This window comes from Typopeltis vanoorti, chromosome 17, assembly GCF_054136105.1.
Source record: "Typopeltis vanoorti isolate ZY-2024b chromosome 17, IOZ_Tvanoo_1.0, whole genome shotgun sequence".
Taxonomy (NCBI): Eukaryota; Metazoa; Arthropoda; class Arachnida; order Uropygi; family Thelyphonidae; genus Typopeltis; species Typopeltis vanoorti.
The window spans coordinates 101,762,693-101,785,782 of record NC_143565.1 but is presented as its reverse complement, the minus strand read 5'-3'; positions in this window follow the sequence as shown (position 1 = coordinate 101,785,782).

The window sequence follows — 23,090 nt, the reverse complement described above, 5'->3', positions numbered from 1 at the left end:
TTAAATTTAAATATGAGAAGTATACCGCGTTTTCTTTCTACTAAAACTTTAAGTAAAATGTATTGAAAACCCAAAAAGGTTCACGTGTTCATAATTCTGCGAATTTAGATCCCATCGATTTCCTTCTCCTCCTATTGAATTTTTCATGTTGTCCTGGCTTTGTTAGAAGAGTGAGAAGCACAATGTGTGGCTTTTAATAAATAAGGAAAGAACTATTATCTTAATGACTAGAACATTTATGATTAAATAAATCTATTTAGTTTAATTTGAGACACTTTAAAATAATTATTTTTATGAATATATTTGCAATATAAATTAAATAAACTAAAATAATTTAATACACCTTTTATAAACTTCAAAAATAATAGTATTATATGAAATTGTACGAAAAATGATTTGAAAAGTTAGCATGGTGTTGCAGCTTTTTTCGGCATTAAATTAATTTTATAGGTATTTAAGACAACATTCTCGAAATGGGGAATAGTAAAAGATGTCAAAGTGGCAAATGATCCAGATTTCCCAAATTGGATGTCTGGTGAAGTCCAGTAATCGAAATGAAGGCAGAAGTGCCAAATTTTGTTGTCATAGGATCGGCCAGGGTAATGGTCAATTACCCTGGTGTGAAGAAGCAATGCTTCCGATGTGGATCCTTCGTCCATCTCGGGGCAAACTGCCCAAAACCTACATGCAAAAACTGCCTCACAACAAATCATGCATTGGACAAATGTCAAATGGCTTGCCTAAAATGCATATCCAAGGACAACAAAGTTACCACCTGCCCGTGGAGAACCTATGCAGAAAAGATGGGAGGTACTATCACGCCAGCCACGCAATCATCATCAGAAAACGAAAAAAATACAAACCAGGAAGATTTTCCGACCCTGAAGGAAAATGCCAATACTGAAACCATAATGGTAACTCCAACAGAAGAAAGCGAAGCTACCAATGCGAACCCAGATACAACCAATCCAGAGAATATAGAAGAAAATGAAGTAGAAGAGATGGAAGCAAACTCCAAACGTCCATTAAGCCCACAGGAAGAGGAGTTAACTAAAACCAAAACAGCTAAAGCTTCGGAGCCCATCCACCAAGAATTCCCCCAAGCTAAAGCAGGGCAAACTGTAACGTTCCTAATAAAAGATATCCCTGAGATCCCAGCCAAATTTAAACAAGCAATGGAGAGAATGGGGAAACCCGTACTCCTTCTCATAGGTAAACACGGTCCCAAGGTCGTTAGCGCCAAATGGGGCGACCTCTTCATAGAGGACTGGGGTGGGGGGGGGGGGGGGTGGGGGGGGGGGGGGGTGGGGGGGGGGGGGGGTGGGGGGGGGGGGGGGTGGGGGGGGGGGGGGGTGGGGGGGGGGGGGGGTGGGGGGGGGGGGGGGTGGGGGGGGGGGGGGGTGGGGGGGGGGGGGGGTGGGGGGGGGGGGGGGTGGGGGGGGGGGGGGGTGGGGGGGGGGGGGGGTGGGGGGGGGGGGGGGTGGGGGGGGGGGGGGGTGGGGGGGGGGGGGGGTGGGGGGGGGGGGGGGTGGGGGGGGGGGGGGGTGGGGGGGGGGGGGGGTGGGGGGGGGGGGGGGTGGGGGGGGGGGGGGGTGGGGGGGGGGGGGGGTGGGGGGGGGGGGGGGTGGGGGGGGGGGGGGGTGGGGGGGGGGGGGGGTGGGGGGGGGGGGGGGTGGGGGGGGGGGGGGGTGGGGGGGGGGGGGGGTGGGGGGGGGGGGGGGTGGGGGGGGGGGGGGGTGGGGGGGGGGGGGGGTGGGGGGGGGGGGGGAATTTAGACAGTGGTCGGGAATTTTTGATGAAATGTGCGATGAAAGAATGTGGACTTTCGGTAAAAATGGTTTTTGTTATTCACTCCGAACAATAATCTGAATCAAGAGAAAGGAAACAATATTCGACCATCGAAAGCAGGAGTAGAAATCACGAAGGCGATTTCTACTCCTGCTGAAACTTAGCGTAACCATAAGAGCAATGTCTTGATCTTTAGATCTTTCAGTACTTACTCCACCATCACTGCAAGATGTCACGATATTGACGGATGATGAACTTTCTGCTTCCGGTAGGATCAGGAATCGTCATGAAGTTATCAACAAACATCTGATTGAACAGCCGAAAAAGAATTAAACAATCTTGACAGCCATTTGAATTTATCTAAATGGCAATATGAATCGGTTGTATTAAACCTCCAAGAATGGAGTTTCTTGACGGTAAAAGGGATAAAACTCTGTGGAAAGCTTCATATTTTGAAACAAAGAATTGAAATGGAATTGTTATTGACGTGGAGTAGATAATTCTTTCTTTCGTTTTTAGAGAAATAAAAAAAAAAGAAAAAAGGCTTTCATGAAGTGAAAAGATTGGTGTTGGTTTTTGGAATCTTCCAACATAGTTACTGCTGAGAAATTATTAAACAAGAACAACAACAAAAAAAAAATTACCGAAAAGAAAGAGCTATTTCACTTCTATTTCTTCCGGACTTGTCTCCTAAAAATCTTGATTCAATGAATGCCGAACGGCTTTCAATATCATAATAATAATCGAGCAACGATACCAAAGAAAACCAACTGGTAATACGATGGAAGGCTAAACCGTTATTATCATCAATTATGTCAGAAAAATGTATTATGTATTATGCAATGATTTTTTACCTCGAATTATCAAGTTAGAAAATATCAAGTTAGAGAATACAACCAGAATCCAAATGCCTATTTAGGATTTATATTTGGGATTTACATATTTGTGTCCTTATAAGGACTGGCTTAAAGGGGCGAAGCAAGAATGCTTTTCATCTTCCCCGTTATCTGTAGAGGACAGTGTAGGGATAAGGTGTTATTGAGCTATTAAAGCTCTGATCATGGCAGGAGGGTAACAGCAATAGCCGAGCCTCAATTGGAACTTCATTTGTGTGTTTTCGCAATATTTATTTCAAGATACTTTATATAAGATACGAAAAGGTGTGTCCTGAATGATTGAAATATTAGATAGAATAACATTGGTTGTTAATTAATTCGTAAATAAACGCATAGGATATTATTGCGTAGTATGGAATATGAAAAGTTAACAAGAGATTACTATGAAACACGAATTTAAATCAGCATATTCCAAGTAAGGAAAGAAACAAAAATTCGACAGATCTTAATGGAAACTGATGTTCTTCTAATTATCATGTATTATTATGTAAATCGACTTGGAATATAATGAAATTTAGCATCCGTTTTTTGGAGGGGTGGAGTGGAAAGAGGTATTTTCTCTCTTTTACTGTATAAATGGATTCAAATACCAATTTTGTTTATTTGCTATCTTCACTAAAAATGCGTCTCAATAGCTAAAACATTCACCTTACATCTCCTATACACCCTCTGTCATCCAAAACAACGTTTCGAAAATATGAGAAACTAGTGTCGCTATCTGGTGTATCTTTTTGTTGTCGAAAGCGGCAACCTTCATTGGTATTGTTTTAACTATTTATGACATTTGTTTCATTAGAAGCCGAGTTATAGTCCAAGAGTGACGGGGTGTTTTGACGAACGGTCGATCATCACGATATTCGTGCCGTACGCGACGAATTCTCGCTATCAATCGCTTCAGAACTTCGAAATAAAACTCAATATTAACCGTTTGGCCAGGCGATGCCAATTATTTGTGGATAATGCCCTTGGAATCATAGAAACAAATCAGCATTGTCTTTAATTTTGACTTCTCCAAGCGACTTTTTTTCAGGTGCCCCTCTTCTGGTGGTCTCCACTCAGCACTCTGGCGCTTTGTTTCGGGCTCATACTCAAAACGCCACGTTTCGTCACCAGTAACGATCGTTTCAAGGAAGTTTGAGTCCTTACGTTGAATAAGGTCCTTGCTGTGTTCAATTCGATACATTTTTGGTCGTCGGTCAACTTGTGGGAAACAAATCGTGAATTCAATTTACGAAGGCCCAAACTCTCGGTCAAAGTGTTGTGCACAGTTGTTTTTGGAATCCCCAATTCATCTTCAATCCATCTCACGGACGATTTCGGGTTTTCGTTGATGAAGGCACTGACTTTTTTAGATGTTAATTTCGCTCAGAACAGTTTTTGGACTGCCCGGCTTTTCGTCATCCTCAAGCGTCTCACGACCACTTTGAAATCGCTTAAACCACTCGAAAAATTTGAGTACGTTATAAGCATTCATCATCGTGTGCTATTTGAAGCATTTAGGTAATACGTTTACCAAGTTTAACACAAAAGTCAATCGCACCTCTCTGTTTGAAACTCATTTCCAGACCATTCGTCAAACCACACTGTCACTCTTGGCACTATAATTCGGCTTCTAATGAAACAAATGTCATAAACGATTGACACAACACTAATGAAGGTTGGGGCTTTCGACAAAAAAATATACAACAGCTGGCACCACTAGTTTCTTCAATTTTCGAAAAGTCCGGTTTCTTTTTGGACAGGGGATGTGCTATCAAGCGCTTCTATTATTCTACGCGAGTGTTAACTATGAACATTTATTTGCTTTGTTTTGTTTTCTTTGTCCCGCTATTGTTTCTTGCTGTCATCACTGCACGTGTTGTTAAGAATGTTTTGAAAAATGCGTTGAACATCTTTTGGGTTTTATTTATTTATCTATTTATGTGAAAATTATTTCTGGATTCCGGCGTTTCATTACTTTTGTGCAAATTTCCAGTTTGGAATATTTTCGAAAATCTCCACGACTATTCCATTCTTTGTTTCAATTGTATCATATTATTATTATTATTATTATTATTATTATTATTATTATTATTATTATTATTATTATTATTATCATTACATGACACCTCCGGGGAGTCCAAGGACTCATCGAAGGAGAGCATCTACTCTACAATGCCCTATCTCCACCACCCATTCCACCAACTACAACAATCCGCAACTACACTAACGCCATCTACCGCCCACCACCACCACTAGTATTTACACCGATAATCACAAACATCTACGCCCACGGTGGGATCATATGCAGACAAAAAGGGGAGAAATCATAACTCCGCTCTGCCCTGGTGGAATTGAATAAAATTTTGAATTTAGGGTTACCTACGTAGTTATTTTGTTTTTAATCCCATAATTTTTGTAGCTTGTTAAAATGATTCTTACCGAAATTAACAATTCTTCCCTGGCTGGATGGAATTTTTAAGGAAATTTAGTGATTAGGATCTCTATTGAAGTTTGTGGAGTCTTTTTCGATTTTGCTTTCAACTGGACCAAAAGTGAAGTGGAAAAATTAGGAAAAAAAAACCAAATTATACTTTAGGGCATACGAGTCCAAAGCTTGTAGACGTGTAACAAAGTGGTTTTACCTTTTCACATGCTCTTCGGATAGTTACAGATGGTCGACTTGAATCTGCTTGAAAAATCAACAGAAAACAGAAGCATAACTATCGCAGATTTTTTAGAATGACCGGGATGATGTCATTAAGTCCAAAAAAACTGATATCCAGTTTGGACAAGATTCGTTTCTGGAGAGGGTTCCCCCCCCTCGCAAAAAAAATCAAAGGAGTAAAAACGTTGAACGTTTTGAATGGTAAGAAGACATAGAATTGGCGAAAGAATGCGAAATCAGATTTATTTTCCCCCTTGGCAATAGTGAGATAGATCGTAATGTCAGTTGGACAAAGGTTACAGCCAATAGTTTTGGAAAGGGAAAAACATGATGGCCATTTGGACATATTAAAAGTTACCGTTCATTTCAAATTAGTTTTGAGTATAAGATAATGTGTTGGTAAATATTTTGGGTGTTAGTGTAAGCAGAAAAGGAAGATTTCGATGAAAGCCAGTTGCAGTTATCTTTATTGCTTGTCGTAAATATACCTTTTGTGCGCGCGCCGTAAAATCAGAAAACGAATTTAGTGGAATTGCAGAATGAATATTTATTATACCTATAAGAATTATTTCAATGCAACTGTTTGGATCATTCGCCTGTTCATAAACAACAATTTAACGAAGGAACCGCATTGAAATCAGTAAAGGTCATCTACTGTGTAATGCCGGCAACCCATAGATGAGAGGGTGGTCTGTGGGAGTGTTGTTCCTAGGGAGAAGAAATCAACAATCGATTGCGGTCTGAATTAACCCAGAAACAGAATCTACGGCATGCTTAGAAGGAAAAGTAAGTGACCCTTCTAAGGAAGCGTGGAATTTTGTGGTCAAAATTTTAAAAAAAATCATATTTGTGAAAATCAGTTTTTTAGCTTACTTAGTCAGAAGAATAGATATCTATATGTTTGTATTTACTACTATGAATGAGCTCATGCCATTCAAAGTTGCACCTTTTAGGGATAACCAGTGGCCATTTTCCCGAATGAGCTCGTTAGAACAGGTCTATTCAATAGAATGGTGATCTTTATGCGTAGGTAAATTTGTTTCGACATGCCCAAGATTTCTAGTGGTAACTTGTAGGCGTATCTTATTTTTATCGTTTTATTGCGATGAGGCAAAAATTAAAACATATATCGTATAAACATTTATTTTAAATTTTAAGAAGTTTGAAAATATTTGGAAGGATTCAGTGAACTTCTTTGTTCACTTCAACTGAAGGTAGTTCCATGTTCATTCTGCGTGTTCTTTCTATTAAATATTTTTTGTGATATTATTTGCTAACCTTGGCCTTTTTGCATAAAGTAGTCTACCGAGGCATAGTAATTCAGAGAAACGAGTTGTCTCTTTAAGACAACTCGTTTCTTAGAAGTTTGTTTGTTGATAATCACATTAAAGAGCTTTAGCTAAAAGCAAAGTACTCATTGTATATAAAATTTTTCGAAAAGGCTGAAATCCATCAGAACACTAGAATTGACTGAAATACGACAAAATGATTTCGTATTTTATTTCAAGTGCTCTCCAGTGGATAACAATACAAAATTAAATTATACATCGAAACGACTAAAACGTTTGCATCTAAATCTGTGTTACTACATGCCGACTACTTACGCAAGGTGCTTATTCATGGTCCACGTGTAATTGAAAAGTGTGTACTTCCAATAAGTTTGCTATCAAAAGAGATATCTGAAGCAAGAAATAAAGAGGATTAGCTAGGAAGTGTACAAGAACCGATTGTAGAAAAAGAAGTGGAAAACGTACAAAAATGCATGCCGGAAGAAGAAGATTAAGATAGAGAAAGAGAAGAAGATGATGATGAAGAGGAAAAAGTGGAAAATATACAAAAATGCATGCAAGTAATATAAAAATGGTAAATATCTAAATATATTGTAATATTCAAATAAATTGCTTTTTATTTTAAATTTGATAACGCTTATCATTTAAAGTCAGGTACTATTCATTTAATATTTATTAACAGCCGACAATATTGAAAAACACTTGGCCAGGAATTAGTCAAAAATTCTCTTTGGGCGTCGTTAACGAGCCTGGAAAATCCAAGTCTAAATTCTGATAAGACTGGGGCAATGAATTGATGTTACGTTCTTAAAAATACAGTTTGAAGCACATAATACCTCACCGTAGAGGCACTTAACGAAATAAAAATAAAGAAACGCCTTTAATTAATTATCAAAACAACTGAAAACGAAAGTCACAGAATTTACAATTTCGTGAAATAAAAATCTGTGTCGCTTCTTCTGATCTAAAGAGTCTCTTTTTTCTTGATAGATTTTGTTGTAGCATTAAAACATCCCTGACGGTGGCCAAGGTCTTCTATCACCATTTTATTCAAAGTTTGTTTCATTCAAAACTGGTCCATCAATTTCCTGACAAAACTCAAATATGTAAAAAGATTTTTCGATAAAATTTAATTAATGGATATAAAATAAACCGCGTTGATTCAGTTATTAGAAATCAATCATACTTGCTAATTAAATATATTTTATTCAATCAGCAACCTGCTGTTGAAGGATGCGCATCTCAATCGCATGAGTTTGTGCACGGACATTTCATACAGCCATAATAGAACATTTCTAGTAGTCGTAAAAGGGGGAAATCTACTACTATTATTATTTTGTAACTTACTACATGTTGTATCCATATCAGTAAAGATCGTTTTGGTAATCATCATTTGGGGGTGAATTATTCAGTTTCCGATAAGCGTAGCTTTGGAAAAATGTGACGAGAAGTTATGTCTGTGTATAACTTCATTTTGAAATACAAATAGCAAGAGAGAGTCACTATATTTATACTGTATATATACAGGGTGTTCGGGATAAATTTGACAGTTTCGTAAGGAAAAAGAAAACCTTCTTTGTATCTATTAAATTTAATGAATTGACAAAAAAACATTACAGGCAGAGTTAATTACAATACTATCAACAAGATTTACTCAAAATAACCACCATTAGCATCGATCACAGCTTCAATTCTGCTTCGGAACCTCGAACAAGCTGATGCTACAGTCTCCCTGGGAAGGGCCGCAAAAACTGTTTTAATTTTATCCATTAACTGGGCTTTTGTATTACTGGAAGTGCGATTGGTGTCTTTTTCAACTGCGCCCCATACAAAATAATCCATGGGGTTAAGGTCTGGGGAGTTTGGAGGCCAAACATTTGGACTGGTGAAGTCGTAGAAGTTTTCAGACAACCATTTTTGACTTTTCCCAGAGGTGTGGCAAGGGGCCGAATCCTGCTGCCATACATACGGCCTACCATTGGCTACCCTTGTTATCCAGGGCTTGACTACAGTTAGCAACTCCACGAACAAAGCCCGAATTCCAATGCCAGGGTTCTTCAACACCTGTTCCTGCAGATTTGCGAGGAATTCTGCTGTACGAACGCAATCAGATCGTCTGCTAGGGATCTTTCTTCTTGCTACATCCTCGTAGTCACCATTGCAAGTCTCAGTTCATGCCTGATTGCTTTTACTGTATTCAGGGAGCATTGGGCAGCAGTCGTAATATCCTTATTTTGATGGCGGGCACGAATCATCATGATACAAGTTATTCTCTTCCATGATTCAGGTGGGTTCCAGCTATCCATCCTTTCTGACATCTTGTATATGAATGAAGAAGGGTCCAAACTTTTAAATGAAGAGAAGTGTGTGTTAATACATGTAACTTACGGAAAAATATAATTAATTATAAATATGTCAAATTTATCCCGAACACCCTGTATATATATATATATATATATATATATATATATATATATATATATATATATATATATATATATATATATATATATATATATATATATATATATATATATATATATATATATATATATATATATATATATATATATATACCTTAGGTATATATTATGTTAAAGATGACAAGCAATTTCATAAGCAAGTTTTTTAATCCTTTTCCCCAAGTAAGCAAACAGACAAGTAAGTCAAGTTGGTGGCTGCAAGTAGTTCAACACTAGGCAACTCGTTGTAAAGGTGGAGTAAGCTCTTATCACGTTCCTTAGAATTTTCCATAATACAAAGCACATTTCCTTGCGGAGATATATGATTCTATGCATTAAGGTAATGGTCACAACCCAGACCGGTTTCGACCTTTGTATAGGTGAAGCGGGCTCTAAAAATAAGACGATCCCGAAAGATCGCCTAACTCAGCGTTATTCCACTCAGTGACAGGCTCACCCCATCACCGAGAAGAACTTCTCAGCAGTGGATCTATCCAGTGGCAGGCTCACACCACCACCAAGCAGAGCCATAATCTCATCTCAGCGGTGGCCCCACTCAGAGACAGGCAAAAACCTACACCCAAGCAGAGCCTCTCAAATCAGAGGCACAGCCACACCGGTTTCGACTTTTTAAAGTTTCTCATCAGTGGGAGCCAGGCTTAGAAAATACCAAGGGTGAAGTAATACAGAGCTTATAAATTTACATAAACAAGTTTCCATAGGGTGCTTTGACCTCATTAAATAAAAATCTCAGGATGAGAGTAAGATGTAGAAAGTTTTTTACCTTGGGTATATTATGTTAAAGATACCAAGCAATTTTATAATGACTTATTTGTCTGTTTACTTACTTCAGAAAAAGGATTAAAAAACCTGGCTTATAAAATTGCTTGGTATCTTTAACGCCCTCCGATGCCACTTGGATAAGATTATATATATATATATATATATATATATATATATATATAGTGTACGTTGATAGAGTTCGCGTCACATTTTATGGCTATTGTTTCCGATATTCTAACCATAAAATGTGACGCGAACTCTATCAACGTACACAGGCCCTACATAATCTCCGAGGTTTGGAAGCTTCACAACATAAAATTGAGGTCACAACCCCGACCAATAGGCGATAACACAAAACTTCAAAAACAGAAGCACCAACCCGACTTGACATAGCATCTACTTTCCCAATGTGTTCAGATGACGACCGAGAATAGTCGAAACGGACCGCACCCCGTCAACCCCTTTTCCCCTCCCTAAATAAAAAAACAACCCTTTCACCTTTTCCCCACCCTATATAACTAATATATATGTTTATAAATATATAATATGTTTAACTAATATACAGGGTGTTCGGGATAAATTTGACATATTTATAATTAATTATATTTTTCCGTAAGTTACATGTATTAACACACACTTCTCTTCATTTAAAAGTTTGGACCCTTCTTCATTCATATACAAGATGTCAGAAAGGATGGATAGCTGGAACCCACCTGAATCATGGAAGAGAATAACTTGTATCATGATGATTCGTGCCCGCCATCAAAATAAGGATATTACGACTGCTGCCCAATGCTCCCTGAATACAGTAAAAACAATCAGGCATGAACTAGAGACTTGCAATGGTGACTACGAGGATGTAGCAAGAAGAAAGATCCCTAGCAGACGATCTGATTGCGTTCGTACAGCAGAATTCCTCGCAAATCTGCAGGAACAGGTGTTGAAGAACCCTGGCATTGGAATTCGGGCTTTGTTCGTGGAGTTGCTAACTGTAGTCAAGCCCTGGATAACAAGGGTAGCCAATGGTAGGCCGTATGTATGGCAGCAGGATTCGGCCCCTTGCCACACCTCTGGGAAAAGTCAAAAATGGTTGTCTGAAAATTTCTACGACTTCACCAGTCCAAATGTTTGGCCTCCAAACTCCCCAGACCTTAACCCCATGGATTATTTTGTATGGGGCGCAGTTGAAAAAGACACCAATCGCACTTCCAGTAATACAAAAGCCCAGTTAATGGATAAAATTAGAACAGTTTTTGCGGCCCTTCCCAGGGAGACTGTAGCATCAGCTTGTTCGAGGTTCCGAAGCAGAATTGAAGCTGTGATCGATGCTAATGGTGGTTATTTTGAGTAAATCTTGTTGATAGTATTGTATTTAACTCTGCCTGTAATGTTTTTTTTTTTCAATTCATTAAATTTAATAGATACAAAGAAGATTTTCTTTTTCCTTACGAAACTGTCAAATTTATCCCGAACACCCTGTATATGTTTATATATATATATATTACTGAAAAAAAAACCGGGTTTTTCTAATTTAATTCACCCAAATTGCCAACAACCCCCTCCACACACTCAGTAGTTTTCGGACAACGCAGAAAGAAGAAAAGCCGCAACACTCAGAAAAAGGTATGTGTAAATTTCTCTTCCCTATGCTACATATACCTTTTGGTAAATTTACATCTACAATGCCCTAAGAATCCGTGAGTAAACAGCCAATGACATTTAAACAGGGGCACTCCTAAACTGAAGCAGGCAAAATAGCCGTAATTATAATAGTTTATTAAGAGGAGTAACATGGGAGTTTTTCCAGAAATAATATACATATCCTATTCTATATATATATATATAGAATAGGAGAGGGACAATCGTGGGCAGATATGCTATATATATATATATATAGCATATCTAAATTATTATATATATATATATAGCATCTAAATTATTAATTAAAATAACATTATTAATTAAAATTAATTAAAACAGAAAAACAAAAGTTATATTTAACGGAAATGCTATAATACATACAGCCAACAAAGAACCGTAACACTGAGCTCTTATATAATTTAACAGCATATTAAATATAAGGTGTATGAGTTTATTAAATTGAATATTATGATTTTTCTAATCTAAAAAATAAAATATTTTACATTATAAAACAAAATCTTTTGATAAAATTATATGTATATATACTTTAAATTTATTTTAAATTCTTTTAATTAATGAATAACTTTTCGGATGTCATTTAAAAAAGTGCACACTTTTCCCAGCATACTTCTCAACAGTATTCATGGTGCGTATTGTACAGAAAAATTAGGGGGGAAAGGAAGGAATAAAGTAAGAAAATCGCTAGATTTGGAAATTCTAATTCATATGGTGTTTTACTTATGATGGAATATTACAAAAAAAGAACATCATGGGAAATTTCTCGTTCTTTTGATATTAATATTAATATCGGCCACTTTATGGTTATATTCCCAGCAGCCTCGCAAGGGCGGTGCCAAGATAACGAATTATCACGATATATTTGATTAATTCTGCAATCAGAGCTTTTTTTCAATGGGTTCGAGAATAGGAGAGGGGCAATCGTGGCCATTAAAAGAGAAGAAGAACGCAATGTCAGGAAACTCATCATAAATTCTAATCTAGGTCATTTATCACTCGTGAACTCATTAACCTTGTATTAATGAACTTAATTAGCGTTTAGAAGTGGATGGGTACTCAATTAAATGAGGCTTTAAATAGATAAATCACCTTCCCTTTTTGTGTCAGTCCAAGTTAAGAAATTTTCCGCCAAATAGAAACATTCCACATGTTAAAAACAGCAACAAGTCATTGGGAAGTGAAAACAAGGAAACTGCAAATTTCGGTTTGTATTTACACGCAAAATATTCGATAACTCGGAATAGTTCTTTTTATATACCTCATTCGTATCCGCCGAGGTAATCCTACCCGCATGTTTATCAATAGCAGGTGTATTTCTGGCCTGTATGCGGGATGAAAAAACCGTATAAACTCTGAATGAAACCGAATAACTCACCTTCTGATGAAAAGCCCTCATTGAGGCTATTACGATCGATGTATTTACATTAAAGAATTACTAATTCCGATTTCGGTTTCATATTATAACTATAAAATGGTATGAAACGAATTGTAATGGTATCAAACAAGATCTGTAATTATTCAAAAAAAAAAAAAATCAATGAGCTCTTATGTAATTGAACAGCATATTAAATATAAGGTGTATGAGTTTATTCAATTAAATATTAAGATTTTTCTAAATTTTAAAATAAAATGTCTTATATTATAAAACAAAATTTTTTGTTATAATTATATATATATATATTCTTTTTAATTTATTATTAATTCTTTTAATTAATGCATATTTTTTTTTGAATGTCATTTAAAAAGTGCATACTTTTTCCAGCATATTTCTGGCCTCTACATCGACATTAATTTGAAATGGAACTTCAACATCACATTTTTAACAAATAAGTTGAGGTTCGTATTAACAGAATATATTTTGTCAAAAATTGTCATTGCAGCATTTTTAAGATATTTGTACTGTCTGTGGATAAATTCTTCCCTGCAATATAGTATTAGCTGTGATCTCGGTGGAGATTAATGCAACAATCTGTCTCCTTTGATAAGAATACAAACCAGAATAATAATTAATTTGTTTGCATATTCAACTAGTGACTGCATGCCAGTCGTAATATTTTGCATTACAAAAACTCTGTCTTTACAGTTGTATGTAAGAGAAAATCGCTGGTAGTTGCTGAAGTAAATCTTTCACAAATCTTTTTGAATGCAAGGAGTTACAATCAACAACCTAATGAAGTAAAGTCTGTGTAGCCTTTGTCTGTTGATGAGTGTGTTCACGGGCCGGTTTGCCTGTTCTGGGGATATGAGACCGGCTAACTCACCTTTAGTCGAAAGAGAGCAGAAAAAAGTTCCTCACATCACTAACTGGAATCGAACCCAAGTTTTTCTCACCAAAAGGCTTCGTCTATACTGACCGACCTACGGAGGCTCCAGTTCCTTTTAGAATGTTTCGTTTTTCTATTTTTTATTCCTAATCCTTTCCTTAACACTTATCAGTCTCAATATTACCACTTAACGACCAATTGCATTTATATAAATATATATATATATATAATTTCTATTCACGTATGTTCAATTACATTTGTGTTAAATTAAAGCATGTATATTATTATAGATTCGACTATAATCACGGATTAGAATAACTTTTCTAGGTCAAGTCTTAGGAACCGGTTGAAACAATATCTAGAAATTCTGCAAGAAAAGTCAAGATTCAACAGAAAACAGAAAAAAAAAAAAAAAACACAGAAGGCATACCAATGCTGGTAGAGGAGTGCGGCCTTTTATTTATTTACTTATTTAGCACATCGTTGGAATACCTCTACTGTAATGATGAGAGATGAAAAACAGCTGCTTACCAATTTCAAAAAAAAAAAAAAATAAATAAATAAATAATTTTTTTTTTTTTTTTTGAAACCAGTGTTGGTTTTGGAAATTTTTGTAATATTAAATTACTTGAATATTCAGTAGAATGTAAATTATATTATATTATATAAATTTATTTGAGTTATTATTTAAAAATTAATACATTTATTGAATTATTTTGTGTAATTAATTTAATATATGTTGCATAATATTTCGGTTTACATTTAAATGATATATAAATTAATGTAGCATTCAATTCAATTTATAAGACTAAATTAGTGAATATAAATATTCAATTTAGCTTTGAAATGAAAAGATGAGATTTTATTAGACGAAACTATAATACTTTGCGTTCTAAATTGATTCTTTCTTGCTCTTTTTTTACGATAAAAAGCCTGGTTTCAGAGAATATCAACTGCTATAAAAAATTCCTTGCATGGATCTCGTTGCTCTATTGAACGAAATAAACTTCTGATTTCTATTTTCTGCTAGAGTATCATCGACTGCTGTTGAGTGAGATTACAGTGGATTGAGACAGGTGATGGAATTATATTTCCTATTTTGTTACTCGCAGACCCTTCTGGTAACTTCCAAAAGCTCTAACAGCGGCTCTGCGATGTCTCTCGTTAACAAATTCCTACATTTCAGATAACGTGGCCTGGTTCACCACGGAAACGAATCAGAGTCTTTCAGAATCAATTTCCCTGGGTTTCCTTCTAAGTGATCTTTTTGTTATCCGCGCGCGTCTTATGATACAGTTGTTATTGCACAAGGATGGCGATAGTGCAGCTAAAGAAACTATAAATATAGTCGACATCCTCATTCCCAGCTAAACCTGTTATTATTAATACGTGACCACATCTCTAACAATTGTAGTCATGGTAACAAGACCAAGGAATATCGACGATACAGTGTGGGTCCATCCGAAAGAAAAGCAGTGATTTTAATAAATGTCTTGGATATCCATTTTCTCTGCAGCTTTCTCGGAGTACTGATAGATTTGTAGGCGGTGGGGGTGGGGATTGAATGGAAAAAATGGATGTGATAGTGCGGAATAATGCAACCAACAAATCAACATGATGACTTTATTTTCTTCGAGTGCTATTAGTGAATAGCACGTGAAATTCCCCTCTCCCATCCCTACCTCCTTCAATCTACCCCTCTCTGTAACATTCTTTCTATCTGTTTCCATTCTTTCTTCAATGTAACACCAGTATGTACCGAGTAAATTCGGATATTAGGTTGTTTTAAATTCAATTGAACTTTGCTATTAATGACAACTGGATCACAGGATGATGACTTCCATTATTTTAGTAATGGAGTAAATGGTTTTCCTACAGCTGCCCAACCATTAATTACATAATACTATTTTAAAATTCTTCCAACCTTCTGTTTCAAACTGTAATGCATTATCTTCCCTAAAAACGACGTAGCCAATATACAATAAAAACGACGTAGCAAATATGTAATATATACAACATTCTTTTCTCAAAGATCAAAAAAATGCTTCTTATCTCCTTATAAGGACTGGCTTAAAGGGGCGAAGCAAGAATGCTTTTCATCTTCCCCGTTATCTGTAGAGGACAATGTAAGGGATAAGGTGTAATTGAGCAATTAAAGCTCTGATCATGGCAGGAGGGTAACAGCAATAGCCGAGCCTCAGTTAGAACTTCAATGGCTACGCTACAGCATTGCCACCCATTACCCTCCAAGGGTATTGGATTGAATGAATCAATCACCGCATCTCACGGTCGATGGTTCCAATTCCTCTCCTCAAAAAACTGTTAACATAACATAACATAACATCATTGGCCAGAAGGGTGAAGCAAGATGCTTTTATTCCCCGTTGTCTGATAAGGATGATGAATTGGAGGAAAGATTTATGAGCTGAGAGCTCGCCCTGGGGGACACGGAGATTAGTCATTGTTGCAAGTATTTAGGATGGCTTTTGGCTCTTGTATTTGAAGAGGTCAGTCTCATCATAGTTTGTTGTTTGTTTAACTAGATCATTGGGGTGTGTAGAGATCTTTGAGAAAAATTTTTCTGCTGTAGTTAATAGGCAGGAGTAGATGTAAGGGATGTTTGTATCTCTATGCAGTTGCACGTTCCTTACAAACCACGGTGCGTCCAATATCATGCGTAAACACCTATTTTGCACTCTCTGCAGTCTGAGGATGTTGGAGTTGGATGTGTGGCTCCAGGCTGGAGAGGCATATGTCATCATTGGGCGGATCGTCAACAGGTAACCAAAAAAATGCTTATAGTCCTTATAAGGACTGGCTTAAAGGGGCGAAGCAAGAATGCTTTTCATCTTCCCCGTTATCTCTAGAGGACAGTGTAGGGATAAGATGTTATCTGAGCTATTAAATCTGAGCTATTAAAGCTCTGATCATGGCAGGAGGGTAAAAGCAATAGCCAAGCCTCAGTTAGAACTTCATTGTCTACAGCATTGCCATCCATTACCCTCCAAGGGTATTGGATTGAATGAATCAATCACCGCATCTCACGGTCGATTGAAAAAAAAATGCTCTAACAAGTGAGCAATGTTAAATAAACATATTTATTTTAATTTATGGTGTTTTTGATATTATTGATTTAATAACAATTGCTTTTATCACTAAGGTGTATATTAGTAAAATGTCATTAACACATTTTATTTAATATTATAAATTATAAAATGAATCACCAATGTTCTTATAATAATTAATAATAATTGTTGACTTAATATCTTTCATTTACTATACGTTATTTATGTAATACTAATAATATATCAACGATGTTAATGGCACCTGGCTGGCCGAGTGTTAGTGTATCCACTCTCCGGACAAAAGGCTGCGGGTTCGAATCTTGCCGAAGGCAAGGATGCTTGTTATTATCTATGAAAATACGAGTCGTGGCGGTCGGTAGTAGATGGAGTAGTTAGTTCCATAAAACTTTATCGAATAAACAATTCGTCGAACGACAGTTTATCGCATAACTCGTCGCAAATGCAACTGACCGAAAAAACAATTCACCGATAAATTTTGATGAATTCTTTCATAATTCATCGAAAGGTTAATTTTATTGAAGACCATTGTTTTAAAGTATTCGGTAAGAATACCTACGTCCCCCAAGATGTGGGCAACATATGTGAGTGGCCATTGAGATCTTATAATTATTTTGTTGTTTTTTACAACATTATTCTGTAAGCGTACCTTCTGCTTCATTGTGTAGACTGTGATTTAGCTCAAAAAAAAAAAAGAAAAAAGTTCGTTCTACCTAATTTTTCACAACAATTTTTCACGATCAGACTGAAATCAAAACTGACAAATTTTAATTCAGATCATAACTGTAAAATTTCATTAAATTTGATCCAGCCAGAGCAGAATCATTAATATAATTTCCAAACTTCTTTACCAAAATTTCTAAGAAAAGTGATCTTGTCGGAACCAAAACACAGACTCCTGTGCATTTTACAATTCCGACATATCCGGGTATTCCTATGTGAGAAAGTGATTTCGCATGTCGTCCCTTTGTAGCCCCGAATAGAGTTGAACTGAAAACTGGACCGGTTCGACAATTTTTTCTAAAAGGTTCAAATACCAAATCGGAGTAAAATTCATCCCATATAACTGGTGTATGTGTGCGTGTGTGCGGACGTCACATACTAATACTACTATTACTAGTAATAATAATAATAATAATAATAATAACCGTAGTTCAGTCAGTGTAAACGAAGCCGTTTAGTTAGAAAGACGTGGGTTCGAACCCCATGCATGACGGGATGAATTTTTATCAGTCCTCTTCAACTGAAGGTGAGTTTTCCGTCTCTTATAGCGATGACAGAGTTTTTCACTCCCGGAAATTCGGGCGTTTCATCCGATAAACCGGTGCTCATGAACACACACACACATCTACGGACATCAAACACTTACCGGATAAGGAAGGCAACGATGAACTATCTTGTTCTTTAATTATTCCTCAGTAAAATAACATTGCTATCCCACCAACCATTCGATTGAGGAGAGAGAGAGAGAGAGAGAGAGAGAGAGAGAGGAGGATAAGGGGGAATAATAATCATAATAATAATTAAGATTTTTACACAATATTTTCCATTTCCAGACACAAAACGCATATGCTGACTGAAAGGAAGAGCCCTGAAAAAAAATTGTCACATAAGTGCACGTAAGAAATATAAAGGGGATATCATGCTACGTTTCAATTATATCGCAAGTTAATCCATTAAAAACTGGAGATTTTTTATATTTTTTTTAAATACATACCCTTCACTTCACATCCCTTGTAATTGATTTTTCGATGAATTGTTGGATTTCGACGAATCGCCTTTCAATAAATTGTGTTTTCGATTAATTGCCTTTCGATGAATTGATTTTTCGTTGAACTGTTGTTCGATGAACTGTTTTTCGATTAATTGCCAGGTAACTTATTGTCAGGTAACATATTTCTATACTCCTATTCAGGGACGGCTCGTGCATAGGCACTGCGGAACTGCAGCACCCCAATTGTTTTCGATATATAAATATATTTATTAATTTATTTATATTTGCTTGTAATATTTAATTTTATCATCAACAATCCTATACAATTCTCTTATTTTGTATAAAAAAATAATAAAAATCCATCTTGTAGCACTTAGGAGGGCGAAGCAGCAGCACTGTGTTTACCACAGTGCCATATTGATACTCGCGCAAGCATATGCACGTCAGTGAGATGCGAGCTATTAGTGTAATGTGGCACTGTCCGTGGCGCAGTTCCACTGTTGTTTATGCAGTTTGCGCCAGTAGTAGAATGTTCGTAGTGTTTATCGTGTTTACTCCGTCTCTTTAAATATTTACAATTAAAGACATAACATCTGTTATTGTTTTTATTTTAGAACATTATTGAGGTTATGATAATGGATTTTATTTTTAAGTAATTTTCAATTATACTAAACTGTATAATTTTATCGATAATAAACAATATTGTTTCATGTTTATTTTATTTTTTAAATGTTTACCATAATTTTGATATTTTATCCAAACACGTATACACTGTACTTGCAGTGTGTATGTATAATTCGAAAGTTGCAGCACCCCCACGATTTCAAACCACGAGCCGCCACTGAAAACATTCAAAATATTTGGAGAATTTGAATGGAATCGTAAATATCTCTTTTTGACACGAAGAAATAGACATTGATTGAAACTTTAGTTACGTTGATAGCAGATAAAGTAGAACGTGGGAACATTCCCGAAAGAACGTGAATTCAATCACATGTTTGCAATGCATACAGGGGCGCGCCAGTAGTGTCCGGCGCTTGTGTGCAAAACTTTAGTTGGCACCCCCCCTTAAATTAAAAAAATCACTTTAAAACACGTTTTTTTTTTTTTTTTTTTTTTTTTATTAAGTATTTCTTCCTCTTTGGTGCCTTTACTATCCTGGCGCCTGTGTGCGTCGCACACATTGCACATATGGCCGGCTGGCTCGCCCCTGAATGCATATAATGTTAACGGATGGGTTTGGAAGGTGGCACCTATTTTGTGCTGTTAATTGGGATGACGTATGTCTTGTGTCTCCGGTGTACAATCTGTTTATTATTATTATTATTATTATTATTATTATTATTATTATTATTATTATTATTATTATTATTATTATTATTATTATTATTATTATTATTATTATTATTATTATTATTATTATTATTATTATTATTAGCCTGTGTAGCTCAGTGGATGTGGCGTTTGCACACGACCGCGCTAGGCCGCACGAAGGAAGTCTTGGTTTCGAGTCTAGTCGGCGACTAGAGAAAAATTTTTCTAAGCCTTTTTTCGACCGGTTCCCGAGTTAGTCGATCTCTGGCACGGGCAAGCAGGTTTTTCCTCCCGGAAACTCGGGTTTTTCGTCCTGCAAACTCAAGAAAATCGACCGTAGAACCCACATTATTTCAGTCATTAAATATATTGTGTTAGGGTTAGAGACCACGAGATGGCGGCACATTTCAGCCGTCTCCTCTTCACTGCGTACCGCTTAATTAGTGATAGCCTTGGGCCATCTGTCTCTGATTGGGTACCAGTGGAGATTGAACTGCCCACTCAGTCTCCAAAAGTTAGATAGGGCTAAATGGCCTCGCCTACTCCCGTATATACGGGAATAAAAAGGCGTTAGCTGATTTTTTTTTTATTTTTTATTATTATTATTATTTGACACCTCAGGGAGTCCAAACTCATCGAGGGAAAGTGTGCCAACAGCATCGAACGATTGGTCCCCTTCCAACTTAATCTGTTATATTTCATGTGATGATACAACTCCGCCAGTTTTAGTCTTGAATGTTTGCTCTTTCGTAGTTGTTAACAGAAGCTTCGTAGTTTACAAACTTCACCGTCGCGAGCTCCTTTTGAATCATTCTTTGAGATTTTATTTACAGAGCCGTGACATGGCGTATAGTCTTATGATTTTCTATCTATGATAAGATAATCCGATGCTACACGTCTACATTAGCCAAAGAATTGACGTTTTTTGAAGTATGTAGACACTTTTCCCTATTTTTTTTTAAACTATAAAACTAGTTTTAAAAACGTCATTGATAGGATGAATGTGAGTGAATAGTTTCTTTAATACTAAATTCTTCTAAGACCTTATTGTCTTACTGATAGAAAAGTTCATTCTGTGAAAGCATTCATGTTTACTTTGTTTGGCTGAAAAATGTATCATTTTTTTTTTTTATCTCGAACCCTCTAAGATCTACGACAAGGGAGAATTTTATACTGTAATCCATATTATGAATTTAGGGACACAAAACACACGTGTTGAAATGATTATATATATATATATATATATATATATATATATATATATATATATATATATATATATATATATATATATATATATATATATATATATATATATATATATATATATATATATATATATATATATATTATTTTTTTATTTTTTTCCCCCGTAGCATTCAATAATAACCTGAACTGTACAACTCCAGAAGAATCTTAGTAAAGGAGAACTTTAGCAAAGTTTATTGAAGTTTTTTTTTATTTTTTAATTTATTTTATTTATTAATTATTTATATTTTTTATTTTTATTCACTTAATTTTTTTATTTATTTTTATTTTATTCATTTGTTTAATATTTTCTTATCAGTAGAGGTCAGGCTAAGAAAAAGATTAATTAACAGCGTAGATTTAGTTTATCTTTATAGTTAGAGAGCACATAGCTTGGAGGGCGAAGCCCCTCCAAGAATATCACAGAATATCACTCAAGAACATGTAGCTCTTGCGTATAAATAATATTTCAACACGTGTGTTTTCTGTCCCTAAATTCGTAAATATGAATGCTGACCCCCGTGTAACCTTGAAAGAAAGGGTTTATACTCTAATATTCTGTACACATATTTCCAACACTCAAGCAATGACAAGAAAAAAATATGGCTAGCGATATTATTCTGATTTTCCCTTTCAGTCGTTTCCGACCGTAGGTGAATTTGTAGGCATTTCCCACAAAGTATTCCTGGTAAGATTTTTACAGGGTAGTTCACCATTGCTTTCTCCCCCCCCCCCTAATTTTATCCGGCTCGGGATTCGCATATGGCTGGGACGTATTCATGACTGTAATCCATGTGTGCTCATGGGACCGTTGCCTGTTCTGGGAGGATGAAAAACCCAAGTTTTCAGGAAAAAACCTTACCTCCGTATGAGGAACAGCTAACTCAGCTTTAGTCGAAAGAGACCAGATGAAGGTTCCTCATCACTGACAGGAATCGAACCCAAGTCTTTTCGACAAAAGGGCTTCGTCTAAGTTATGAATATTATTTTCGGGCGTAATTCTCAAAGGGGCGCAAAAATGCTGTAATATTTGAATTTTAACGAGTACTCAGGAAAAACCAAATGAAATAAGTTATCAATATTGCTCTTTCTTTCACGTCTTGGCTTCTCAATTATGTTCCCTAACCTTAAGTTAATTTTATTTCTTTCCATAATTTTATCGTTATTTGTCTCTTCGTTTCTTTTTTGCTCCTTCCTTTCTCTCTCTCTCTCTCTCTCTCTCTCTCTCTCTTTCTCTCTCTCTCTCTCTCCCTCTCTCTCTCTCTCTCTCTCTCTCTCTCTCTCTCTCTCTCTCTCTCTCTCACACACACACACGGAATGATTGTTTTAAATAGTCTGTACAAATCAGAATTAATTTTTTCCCCTTGCACACATAACTACATCTTTTCTCGCATCCTTAGGATTTTGACCCCCTTCCTACGTTCATCGACACCATACTGTAGGCGGCATCCATGGATATCCATGAAAAGTGTTGTCTTAGTGGCGATGATGTATGCCTTCTGTCTCTGGCGTACAATACGTTATGTTTTAATTAAGGGCTTCTGGGGCTGCAGAAGTAATTATGACCGAAGGGCATCCGGGTATTTGACACCATAAAACGGCTAAGCAGATATGACTAGGGACCTAAAGGGACATTAACCGTATTCCCAAGTGTCAAATGATGCAAGTAGAAATACAGTTATCTATACAGCAATATATCAAGTGTCAGGAAAGGACTGGTATCTGTATGCATAATGACCCTTGACTATAAGTTTAACGGCTTGCTAATTTGATTAGAAGGGGGAGGGGGAAGTTGCGTCTATAAATAACGCAGAAAAGGGGAAAAAATCCACTGGATGCGCGTACAGATAACTACCGAATAATACGGCAATGATTACAAAAAAAAAAAAAAAAACTGCATCTTATCTAATGAAATTAAAAGAAATCTGCAAGTCTTAATTATT